Below are 13574 nucleotides of genomic sequence, written 5' to 3'. Positions count from 1 at the left end.
TCCGACTTCAGTGGGCAAATGCTCACCTTCGATGGACACTGGCACGATGGAGAAGAGTGCTCTTCACAGATGAATCCCGGTTTCAACTGTACCGGGCCGATGGCAATCAGGCGTTGTGTGGGTGAGCAGTTGGATGAGCCCAAATAAATGCTTCACAGCATTCAGAGTTCACAAGTAACAGACTAATCTCAACATCAACTGTTCAGAGGAGACTGCGTGATTCGGGCCTTCATGGTCGAATTGCTGCAAAGAAACCACTACTAAAGGACACCAATAAGAAGAAGCGACTTGCTTGGGCCAAGAAACATGAGCAATGGACATTAGACCGGTGGAAATCTGTATTTTGGGTCCAAATTTGAGATTTTTGGTTCCAACCGTCGTGTCTTTGTGAGACGCAGAGTAGGTGAATGGATGATCTCCGCATGTGTGGTTCCTACCGGGACGCATGGAGAAGGTGGTGTGATGGTGTGGGGGTGCTTTCCTGGTGACACTGTCTGTGATTTATTTAGAATTCAAGGCACACTTAACCAGCATGGCTCCCACAGCATTCTGCAGCGATACGCCATCCCATCTGGTTTGCGTTTAGTGGGACTATAATTCCATATGTGTTATTTCATCGTTTTAATGTCTTCACTATTATTCTACAATGTAGAAAATGTTAAAAATAAAGAAAAACCCTTGAATGAGAAGGTGTGTCCAAACTACTTTTGACTTGTAGTGTAAATTATGTAATATGCCAGGGAGATACAGTATGTGTAACGGATTTCGTCTTAGTCTGAGGAGGAGTAGCAAGGATCGGACCAATGTGCAGCGTGGTAAGTGTCCATAATGAGTGTATATTATGTAATATGCCAGGGAGATACAGTATGTGTAACGGATTTCGTCTTCGTCTGAGGAGGAGTAGCAAGGATCGGACCAATGTGCAGCGTGGTAAGTGTCCATAATGAGATATTTAATAAATAAACAGAACACTGAACAAAATAACAAAAGTACAAACAAACAACCGAAACAGTCCCGTATGGTGCAAACACTAACACAGGAAACAACCACCCACAAACACAGGTGGGAACAGGCTACCTAAATATTATTCTCAATCAGAGACAATGATAGACAGCTGCCTCTGATTGAGAACCATATCAGGCCAAACACACAGAAATACAACACAAGGACAACATAGAACACCAGACATAGAATGCCCACCAAAACTCACGCCCTGACCAACCAAAACAGAGACGTAAAAAGGATCTCTAAGGTCAGGACGTGAAAATATGTCTACTGTAGCTAAGAAAGTAATACTAAGTGTATGATGTGTAGTAAGCTGTTGGCAGCCCATGTGCCTCACCCTAATAATTTGGTCCGTTTCCCCCTCATAACTTATCCTGCTGTTCTGACTTGGTGGTGTACATGTAGCCTATAACCTGTTTTAGGGAAATGTCATCATTGATTATTGTAAGAGTTTTCATTGTCTTTCTTTTATGCCACCTTTATTTATCCTACGGTTCTGACTTGGTGTACAGGGAGAATACTGTAAGAACGGCCCATGTTCTGAATTATGTCGCTGTACATTTCAAAAGTATTGAACAAATAGTTATGTTCACTACTTCCATTTTAGCTTGCTCATTAATATTTTAATCCAAATTACGGATTGCCTCTTATCCACTCATCATTCCCTCATGCCATAGTTTGCGCATCTCAATTGTCAGTAGAAACCACATTTGTTTAAGTAAGTCAGCCATATCAGCTATGTGTTTTATAAAGGCAGTACATGAAGCTGAATGAACTGTTTCACTGCCAGACAAGGCTCCGCTGATAGCCAGGTGTAGCAGTGGTAAGCATTCACTCCATTGTGCTGAAAAGAAAGCTCTGCTGTTGGGACAACTTTATGTGGGCACCGTATGTCACCGTTATAGTGCAATTAATGTATAGTTTAGCATTGTGTTGTGTTGTGTAGTGGCTTTTCTGGCATGCATCTAAAAAAAAAATGCTTTCGTTTGCCCCACCTAGATTTACATGCTAAAATTGCCACTGGAATAGTTCCCGTGTTGGATAGCCATAGCCAGCTAGCTAACATAGCGTCCCTCTCTGTTTGAGCCAGGTGGCCAAAAGTTTTGAGAATGACACAAATATTAATTTTCACAAAGTCTGCTGCCTCAGTTTGTATGACGGCAATTTGCATAAACTCCAGAATATTATAAAGAGTGATCAGATGAATTGCAATTAATTGCAAAGTCCCTCTTTGCCATGCAAATGAACTGAATCGCCAAAAAACATTTCCACTGTATTTCAGCCCTGCCACAAAAGGACCAGCTGACATTTTGTCAGTGATTCTCTCGTTAACACATGCTGATAGAGTTCGAATAACAGACTGGAAGCTTCAAAAGGAGGGTTGTGCTTGGAATCGTTGTTCTTCCTCAGTCAACCATGGTTACCTGCTAGGAAACACATGCCGTCATCATTGCTTTGCACAAAAAGAGCTTCACAGGCAAGGATATTGCTGCCAGTAAGATTGCACCTAAATCATCCATTTATCAGATCATCAAGAACTTCAAGGAGAGAGGTTCAATTGTTGTGAAGAAGGCTTCAGGGCGCCCAAGAAAGTCCAGCAAGCGCCAGGACCGTCTCCTAAAGTTGATTCAGCTGCGGGATCGGGGCACCACCAGTACAGAGCTTGCTCAGGAATGGCAGCAGGCAGGTGTGAGTCCATCTGCACGCACAGTGAGGCGAAGACTTTTGGAGGATGGCCTGGTGTCAAGAAGGGCAGCAAAGAAGTCACTTCTCTCCAGGAAAAACATCAGGGACAGACTGATATTCTGCAAAATGTACAGAGATTGGACTGCTGAGGACTGGGGTAAAGTCATTTTCTCTGATGAATCCCCTTTCCGATTGTTTGGGGCTTCCGGAAAAAAGCTTGTCCGGAGAAGACAAGATGAGCGCTACCATCGGTCCTGTGTCATGCCAACAGTAAAGCATCCTGAGACCATTCATGTGTGGGGTTGCTTCTCAGCCAAGGGAGTAGGCTCACTCACAATTTTGCCTAAGAACACAGCCATGAATAAAGAATGGTACCAACACATCCTCCGAGAGCAACTTCTCCCAACCATCCAGGAACAGTTTGGTGACGAACAATGCATTTTCCAGCATGATGGAGCACCTTGCCATAAGGCAAACGTGATAACTAAGTGGCTCAGGGAACAAAACATCAATATTTTGGGTCCATGGCCAGGAAACTCCCCAGACCTTAATCCCATTGAGAACTTGTGGTCAATCCTCAAGAGTCCACAAAATTCTGACAAACTCCAAACATTGATTTTGCAAGAATGGGCTGCCATCAGTCAGGATGTGGCCCAGAAGTTAGTTGACAGCATGCCAGGTTGGATTGCAGAGGTCTTGAAAAAGAAGTGTCAACACTGAAAATATTGACTCTTTGCATCAACTTCATGTAATTGTCATTAAAAGCCTTTGACACTTATGAAATGCTTGTAATTATACATCAGTATTCCATAGTAACATCTGACAAAAATATCTAAAGACACTGAAGCAGCAAACTTTGTGGAAATTAATATTTGTGTTGTTCTCACAACTTTTGGCCACGACTGTAGGCTACACTAGCTAGCTGCATTTGAAGCTAGCTAAGTAAGTGAAAGTGAAAAGAATATACTAGGAAATATAGCTAGCTCTCTCTCTCTTGCTTCTCCTTAATTTAGGAAGAAATTAATTTGTTAATAACTTTTCAACGATTGTCTTTCTCTCTCTTTGAGTCAACTACTCACCACATGTTATGCACTGCTGTGCTAGCTAGCTGTAGCTTATTCTTTCAGTACTAGATTCATTCTCTGAACCTTTAATTGGTGGACAACATGGAAGGGGGTGAGAACCATGAGCCTCCTAGGTTATGTTTTGAAGTCAATGTACCCATAGTGTCGCGCCCTGGCCATAGAGAGGTTTTTATTCTCTATTTTGGTTATGCCAGGGTGTGACTAGGGTGGGCATTCTAGTTTCTTTATTTCTATGTTGGTGTGGTTCCCAATCAGAGGCAGCTGTCTATCGTTGTCTCTGATTGGGGATCATATATAAGTTGTCCTTTTTCGTTTGGGGTTTTGTGGGTAGTTGTTTTCTGTTTAGTGTCTGCACCTGACAGGACTGTTTCTGTTTTCACTCTTTGTTATTTTGTTCGAGTGTTTTGAGTAATAAATCTATCATGAACACTTACCACGCTGCGCTTTGGTCCACTCATTCCGACAAGAGACGTGACACATAGGAGGACAGAAGCTAGCTGTCTTCCAGCTACACCATGGTGCTAACCTACAGAGTTCTGCTGAGGCTAGTGTAGATCTTCATTGCAAAACAGTATGTTTTAATAAATTATTTGGTGACATTAATATATTTGGTCTAGTTTTTTTCTTAAATTAACTGAGGAGGATGGTCCTACCCTTCCTCCTCTAAGGAGCCTCCACTGGTGTTGTAACTGTTGCCAAATAATGACATTAACATATTTATAAGAATGTGGCAGTAGGGTGACTCTTCTAGCAGGTCTCAAACCCAGGCCACCAGCACCAATGACAAACACCCTAACCACTGTGCCAATAAGGGATATCTCTAAGGCGTGTGCTTATTGGGCTAGTATAGTTAGGCCCTGTCCAGAAGAAACCCTAACCCCTCCTCCCTAGGCACTTGTGTAGATCTGAAACTTGATAGGTGTAGGCAATAGGATGAATGCACTCTATAGTACTGTACATCTCAGCTCTGTTAGAAGTACACTCAAGAAAATATTTTATTGATCATAGTGATTCAGGAATATTATTAAAACAGGTTACTATTCCACCAACATTTTGTTTTGTGTATGTTTGGTGGGACATTGGTGGAATATTCTCCTACCCCACAGGAAACTGGACGCACGAATGATTTTGCCACGTTCTCAGCATACGTGTCTAGAAAATTTATATTTTATGTTCCGAGAACATGGCAACCATGTTCTGTGTATGTTTGGTGGGACGTTGATGGAATATTCTCCTAAAAGGTGACTATATGGAGCCCTCCACATTGTTAAAAATTTGGGAGGTGCACTGCAATGCGGTACGGAGCTCAATTTGGCCTCTGTATGCTTCCAGAGGCTTCTCATTTGCATCACTCCCTCCAAACGTAACCTTCGACCATATTTTCGGATCAAGCATAAATTGGCTTTTATCCTCCAAAAACTGGACACATGAATGTTCTTGCAACATTCCCACGAAATGTGTCTAAAACATGAATATATTATATTCTGAGAACATGCCATCCATGTTCTGTGTATGTTGTGTGGGACGTTGATGCTATATTTTCTTAACCCACAGAAACCCGGAGACAAATGTTTTTGCCACGTTCCCATGAAACATGTCTAGAACATTAATATCTTAAGTTCTGAGAACATGGTACCCATGTTCTGGGAAAATTAGATTTGACATTAAAGGAATGGTCTCTTGGAAACATTCCTTGTACTTCACAGGAATATTCCTGTGAAAACATTAGTTAATGACCTAATGAGACTATTAAGGGAAAGTTGTGGGAACGTTTGCTTTCGAGTAGGATTATCATTTGGCCGATACTAATTGTGAGTGTTTGACATCGATTAAGGACTGTTAAGGACTGGGGCAAGGCCAGCAGGAGATTTACAGAACCTGTGAGGGTGACCTCAGGTTACTTAGAAGTTAGTTAGAGTGTAGCTAGGTCATATGACTAAGAAGAGTTGGTGTCACACCCTGATCTTTCACCTGTCTTTGTACTTGCCTCCACCCCCCTCCAGGTGTCACCCATCTTCCCCATTATCCCCAGAGTATTTATACATGTGTTCTCTGTTTGTCTGTTACCAGTTTGTTTTGTCCGTCAAGCCTACCAGCGTTTTTCCCCTTGCGCCTGTCTTTTTCTATAGTTCCTGTTTTCTCGGTTTTGACTGCCTGCCCTGACCCTGAGCCTGCCTGCCGTTCTGTACCTTTTGACTCTGATCTGGATTACTGACCTCTGCCTGCCCTTGACCTGTCGTTTTGCCTGCCCCTGTTCTAGTAATCAACTTTTGTTACTTCGACATGGTCTGCATCTGGGTCTTCCATAAAATGTGATAGTTGGTGGTGAGGGACGTAGCATAGCTCCATACATGTATACATTTAAAGATGAGCCCTGGGCTATTGATGGACCGTAAAAGGGTTGCAGAGGAAGTGGAGCTGATCAAGCATGGTGCACAAAGCCCAATATCTTACGGTCAATCCCCAACCACCATAAACGATCACATACAGCAAGTTTTACTATCCTATGGTGCCTCTTGTTTGCCTTATAGAGATGTTGGGATTAGTGCACAGTTTCCCAGACCAATGCATGAGTCACCCCAGCATGAGAGCTCATTCTTCATTTCAGGTGTCACATGGGCTGGCCAGCCATGGTTGTTAGTAAAATAAATGCATATTAGAGCAATTCACGCCAGCAATTTCCAGATAGTCCCAGTCAGTATTAGGTAGAACGCCGCGGACCTGTGGGGAAAACAACCTTTGGTTATCTCAGTTACCCCATTGGCTAACATCAAATACATGAACCTTTTTCAAACACAATTTTCTTGTTGTCCGCTTGTTTTAGTCAATTACGAAACTCCATTTAAGAAAAGTACAACATGTCTAAAGATTACTTTTCAACATTGCCTGCTCCAGAGCATTCTCACTACTTAGAAAAACATACTAATTGTCGAGCTTTCCCTCATGCCCCTTTTCATGATGGTGCTAGAAGCCACGTGAGTGAGTGCTAGCTAGCTACCGACTGGAACATTAAGCTAGCCAAGACCAACACAAACAAATGGACTAGAAGTACTCACTACAAGTAGTGAGTTGAGTTATACTGAACCTGTGATTAAATGTTTTCCACACACATGTAGCCTACGTGTAGGACATCTTGGACATCTTGGACATCTTGGACATCTTGGACATCTTGGACATCTCCCACACTGAATAGCCTGAAGCCACAGGGCTCCTCTCGCAGGCCAAATCTTCCTACTTGGGAGCATTGCGAGCCGTAGGTCGGGGTTTTTGACCTAGTAACATGTACATTGAACAACACAGCAGCTTTTCGACATGTTTTGTTCTTTCTTTATGACTCAAAATTGACGATGAACTTGGCTGTTTTAAAATGGGGGTCGATAGGAAGTAATAATTGTTTACCACAATTTGTGAGCGTGGTCAAGGGGAATTCCTTATTAAGTAAGTATTGACTCTGGGTATGGCATTTTGGCTGTTGAATGGCCTTCTGACATGTGACAGTCCAGTTCCATGGTTTTTCTGTCTCTAGTAACTTCCCGAGGGGAGGACTGATGGTGGAGTAAGCCTATTGAGGACAGTTCTGGGAGATTTAGGATTGCATTGACATTGGAGAGGCGTGACGTGAAGAAGGCCAACTAAATTGATGGCATTTCTTGTCAATGAGCAACAGGTTGTGTTGGTTCATAGTAGCTTTATGCGCTTGTCATGTATGGTTGCATCCTTCCCATACACCCTAATGTCACCAAGTCAACATATAAGGCAACTCCAGTGCAGACAGCCAGAATAGTGGACATGATTGTCTGTAAGAAGCAATGTGCCAGCTCAACCCGAACAGGATCCCAGAACATCCCAATGTGCATCACAAATGCAGTGAGCCAGCGAAAGGTTGTGTTGGATTCAAGCAGCCGTATTGGACAAGCAATGAATCAAAGCTTACTTCTAAATGATAAGGAGGTGACATAAGAGTCCAATCTTGGAGGCACAGTTATACCACAGTGGGGAAAAGATGTAGAGATATGGAGTGGGTTTGAGAGTCCAGGGTTGGATTCTCTTTCCTCTCGTTGGAGCCTCCCAGTTGCCTCATTGATCCTCAAAGAGGCTTTGTGACTTGGAATACTTGGTGTTGCCATGACAAACAGCCTACTTCCTTTTCATAATCCAGACAAAGGTCTTTGAGTGTATATGCTGGGCGTATTGGATTCCTAACATAGTTGAAGTACACAAGAATTGTCTTGAGTACAGGTCATACAGTACAGGTACATAAATCTTTAAAATGTCTCTCATTAAAACGTGCTCATAAACAGGTGATTAAACCACTATTAAACGGTATTGTGGCAGCCATATTTAATTTTGGACGCTGTATTGGATTTGGAGAAAAATCTAGGTGGGCCCCCTAATGTAATTGCAAGAATAGGGGCTGAACATATAAAATTCACAGAGGAACTTTTGGATAGAAAAAATTACAGTTTTCAATCTCAGCCCACTTGCCTTAGAGCCAATTACAATAGCCACAACATCAAAAAACATGTGCAGGCCTAATTGTATGCATTTTGTCAGGCAGGACCATACAGCACTGAATGAGAGCAAATTTGACTTGAACAGTTGTCTATTGAACAGCTACCAAAAAGTGAAGTTCACATTCATCATTTATTTTAATTGTTGATATTCTCTGCATATTGTATCTGTGTGTTTACAGGTCTATTTTTTCAAGATGCATTCAGATATCCTAGTGCTGTTTGTTTGTGTATGTAGGGCAGACAACCGACTACTTGCATTCCACATTTTAGCAATATCTGAGCTTGAATTTTGGGTTAGATGTGGCCCACCCCCTCCAGCCAGGCATTACTCTGCACTTTTGTAGCTTTTTTTTTGATAGTATGATAAAAAGCCTGTTGGTATTGCTGTTTAGATGTGATGACATGTATGCCATTTTTTGGGGGCTCACGCCATGCATTATTCTACACTTTTTGAGTTTAGGTTGTGTGTCACAATATCTATACATTTAACCCCTTTTGCGATAAAATATTTTGACACAACCATCCATTTCATATCTGAGAGACCTTAGAGACATGCTTTGTTATACCTCTGCTAGTATCTCTCTCTCTCTTTTTGAGGATTGGCCACTTGTCTAGCCTAATTAAGGACTCTCTCATTCTGGAACTCTTAAGTCTTATAAGCAGCTGGTTTCTGCTGTGGGAAAATCCCATGCTGCTGATGCCTTCATTCAGGCTTCTGCTGTTTTGGTGAAAATAATGTCTCCCCATTTCTGTCGCTTCCTTAATGGAACTATCCTGAATAGCCTAACATATAACTGTTGCTGAAGTAATGCATCTGGCCTTGTATAATTCAGTGTTGTTGTAACCAACACTCAGACAGACAAACAGACATTTTTCAACCATTTAGAATTTTTCACAATTATAAATAAAGGTTAAATAAATAAATACATTTCCTATGCAGTTAACGGATAAAAAAGTATTCTGTCGGGAGGAGGTGCATGAGTCCTCTGTTATGACAGATGGTAACCGTATATCTCTTCCGGTGGTGTAAAGTACTTACGTAAAAATACTTCAAAGTACTACTTACCCAGTTTTTTTGAGTATCTGTACTTTACTTTACTATTTATATTTTTGACAACTTTTATATTTACTTCACTAAATTCCTAAAGAAACGTATGTACTTTTTACTCCATACATTTTCCCTGACACCCAAAAGTACTCGTTACATTTTGAATGCTTAGCATGACAGAAAATGGTCCAATTCGCACACTTATTCGCACATCCCTGGTCATCTCCTGCCTCTGATCTGGCGGACTCACTAAACACAATGCTTTGTTTGTAAATGATGTCTGAGTGTTGTATTGTGACCCTGGCCATACATAAACTAAAAAAAACAAGAAAATTGTGCCGTCTGGTTTGCTTAATATAAGGAATTTTAAATTATTCGTACTTTATTTTTTGATACTTAAGTATATTTGAAACGGAATACTTTTAGACTTTTACTCAAGTATTATTTCACTGTGTGACGTTCACTTTTACTCGAGTCATTTTCTATTAATGAATCTTTACTTTTACTCAAGTATGACAATGTAGTACATTTTCCACCACTGATGTCTTCTGTGAAGCTTTAGGTTTAAGTTCAGACAATGGTCAAGGTTATGGGGAGGAGAGCGGAGATAAACATAAATTAACAATAGTGAATTTCATTGTCCTTTCAATATATTCTATTCTGAAAGCGAAAGCCTTGTCTTTTGCCTAATAAAATGAACAATAACGAGAAAACTGTTCAGCCAAGGCTAGATAGGATAATATTTTCTCGTCATAAAAACTATTGTTCTTGAAATATCTTGTTATGTAGTCCTAACAGTCACCCTGACCCAACCAATAAAATAATATATTTCGTTAAAAGCCTTTCTAATATGTATTCAGAAGCGTAACAACGAACGGCATCCGCAATCCATCAACCTAAAATAAGACAAAATATGTCATAATACAATAGGCTACACATGACAATTCGTGCGAATTGCCTACATCTTAGAAATAATCAAATCAATAGTCTTGCATAAACAGCACACTGCTGAATTAATAAATTATCCTATTGACCACTTCGTAATTATATGGTCGGCATTGCCAAGTTTGATGAAATGGCACTATTTCTACAGGCCATATAAGCCCATTTAGCTTATCTTTTCGATTCAACTGCATGCATTTCATTTAGGAAACGACCCCAAAATGTCATTTTAAACAACGATTTTGTTTTTACAATATCCGCAAATTCTAAACATGGACATACAATTTAATTTGATATTCGTGTCAGAATGTTTCTGTTTGTTGAGGAAAATAGGTAGTTTTGACCATGGTTAGGAAAAGTTTATAGCTACGCGAAATCGTGAATGCGTCTGTTATTAATCATCAGAATGAGCAACGTCTAATTTCTTGTCCACCATTTTACAAAAATGTTTACTGGACATTTATACTTTTATTTACAGATATTAAATGTTGATTAATATGTGCAACATTTGTAATTTGCATAAGCCTATACAATATAATGTCTAAACTAAATAAAACCATCATTATTTACAGAACACATGGGCTACCTTTTGATTTTCCTATGTAGGCGTACTTCAAATGTGGGCAACCTATAGACTACTTTACAGCGACCTGCAATGATTTCATTTGATCAAAATCTGATATGAGCAAATAGTAAAAGGTAGCCTACCCACTGTCCACATACGTCAATTCAACGTCTATTCCACGTTGGTTCAACATCATTTCATTGAAATGAGGTGGAAACAACTCTGATTCAACCAGTGTGTGCACAGTGGGTAGGCTAATGTGCTCACTCTCAGATTATTCCTCAATAAGTATGGGTGCTGAATCCCGATGAATAAAGTCCACAATGAATGAGATGGACAGACAGCACACCAAAAGCATGGCTTAAATAGGCAAATCCATAGATTATTGAAGACTAATTGTTGGTGCCTGTGGTGTGGTGCACGCTCCTCAGTCACTGTGCACACACACTTACACACACTTTCGATGTTCTTATTTTGCCCACATGATCTGTCGGCATGAGGTTTAAAAAACACACACAACAACAAAAAAGCAATGCAAAGTAGAAACTGTATGAGAAAAAAATGTATATTTGTGGTCCCTACAGGTGTAGCCATAATAAGACATAATCTGTCCCAGGGGGCCTCATTCTGTAACACCATTGTGGTCATGGCCAGGCTGTGGCTGATTACTCTATATGGCACAAGTATTAGTCTCATGTTACATTTGCCTTGGTAGAGAGGAGCCCTGAGGAGCTCCAATGTTTCATCTATTTTATTCAACTTCATTGTCAATTGCGTCAAACAAAGCTCATAATTGGCCACTTGTGGCTCAACCATGTTGGAGATCACACATTTTTAAACAGCGATTCATTCCATCCTGGAATAGACCTGAGATTGGGTCCAAACCTTAAAGCGAACGGAATGATATCCAGGTCTAAATGTAATCCAACCTCTTCCTCTCAGACTGACTCCAATTGTGTATGAAGACTGTATACTGTAAAGTGTAGCGTTTTCTTTGCATCATATGTGCTCCGGACACACACACACACACACACACACACACACACACACACACACACACACACACACACACACACGTGGGAGGGGAGACGCCAAGCAGTCTGGGCTGAGTTGAGAAGTATTGTTATTAACTTTTTCCCCCCAGTGTGAATAAAAGCCACAGTAAGGGCACATCCCTGCTCCATGGCTGCAGGGCCTGGCTTTGTTCTCCTCCATAATGCACACATAATTACAGTCTTAAAGAGAGGCTGAGCCTCCCTTGCTCGCTCTCTCTCATCTGTCCCTCACCTTGCACAGCTATGACAAGTGTCCACGACTCCACCTAGCTACCTATGCATACCCCAAAACAATTGCTTGGTGCCATGTCACCAGTTTGGTAACCCTGCTATCACTGGATTCCCAGCAACGTCCATCCCTCCATCATTAGAACATTTTTCCTTTTCATCCCTCAATCTGTAGCCTTTCATTGGACATACAGTACCAGTCAAAGGTTTGGACACACCTACTCATTCAAGGGTTTTTCTTTATTTTTACTATTTTCTACATTGTATAATAATAGTGAAGACATCAAAACTATGAAATAGCACACATGAAATCATGTAGTAACCAAAAAAGTGTTAAACAAATCCAAATATATTTGAGATTCTTCAAAGTCGCCACCCGTTGCCTTGATGACAGCTTTGCACACACTTGGCATTCTCTCAACCAGCTGCATTAGGTAGTCACCTGGAATGCATTTCAATTAACAGGTGTGCCTTGTTAAAAGTTAATTTGTGGAATTGCTTTACTTCTTCATGTGTTTGAGCCAATCAGTTGTGTTGTGACAAGGTAGGGGTGGTATACAGAGGATAGCTTTATTTGGTAAAAGACCAAATCCATATTATGGCAAGAACAGCTCAAATAACCAAATAGAAACAACAGTCCATCATTACTTTAAGTCATGAAGGTCAGTCAATCCGGAAAAGTTCAAGAACTTCGAAAGTTTCTTCAAGTGCAGTCGCAAAAACTATCAAGCCCTATGATGAAACTGGTCACAGGAAAGGAAGACCCAGAGTTATCTCTGCTGCAGAGGATAAGTTCATTAGAGTTACCAGCCTCCAAAATTGCAGCCCAAATAAATGCTTCACAGAGTTCAAGTAACAGAGACATTTCAACATCAACTGTTCAGAGGAGACTTCGTGAATCAGGACTTCGTGGTTGAATTGCTGCAAAGAAACCACTTACGAAAGGACATCAATAAGAAGAAGAGACTTGCTTGGGCCAAGAAACGGGCAAAGGACATTAGACCGGTGGAAATCTGTGCTTTGGTCTGATGAGTCCAAATTTGAGATTTTTGGTTCCAACCAGAGTGTTTTTGTGAGACGCAGAGTAGGTGAACGGATGATCTTTGCATGTGTGGTTCCCACCGTGAAGCATGGAGGTGGAGGTGTGATGGTGTGCATGTGCTTTGCTGGTGACACTGCCAGTGATTTAATTAGAATTCAAGGCACAATTAACCAGCATGGCTACTACATCATTCTGCATCAATATGCCATCCCATCTGGTTTGCGCTTAGTGGGACTATCATTTGTTTTTCAACAGGACAATGACCCAACACACCTCCAGGCTGTGTAAGGGCTATTTGATCAAAGACAGTGGTGGAGTGGTGTACCAGATGGCCTCCACAATCACGCAACCTCAACCCAATTGAGATGGTTTGGGATGAGTTGGAGCTCATAGTGAAGGAAAAG

Source organism: Salvelinus namaycush, chromosome 3 (genome assembly GCF_016432855.1).
Source record: "Salvelinus namaycush isolate Seneca chromosome 3, SaNama_1.0, whole genome shotgun sequence".
NCBI lineage: Eukaryota > Metazoa > Chordata > Actinopteri > Salmoniformes > Salmonidae > Salvelinus > Salvelinus namaycush.
The sequence above is the reverse complement of the archived record's forward strand: the minus strand, read 5'-3'. Positions refer to the sequence as shown.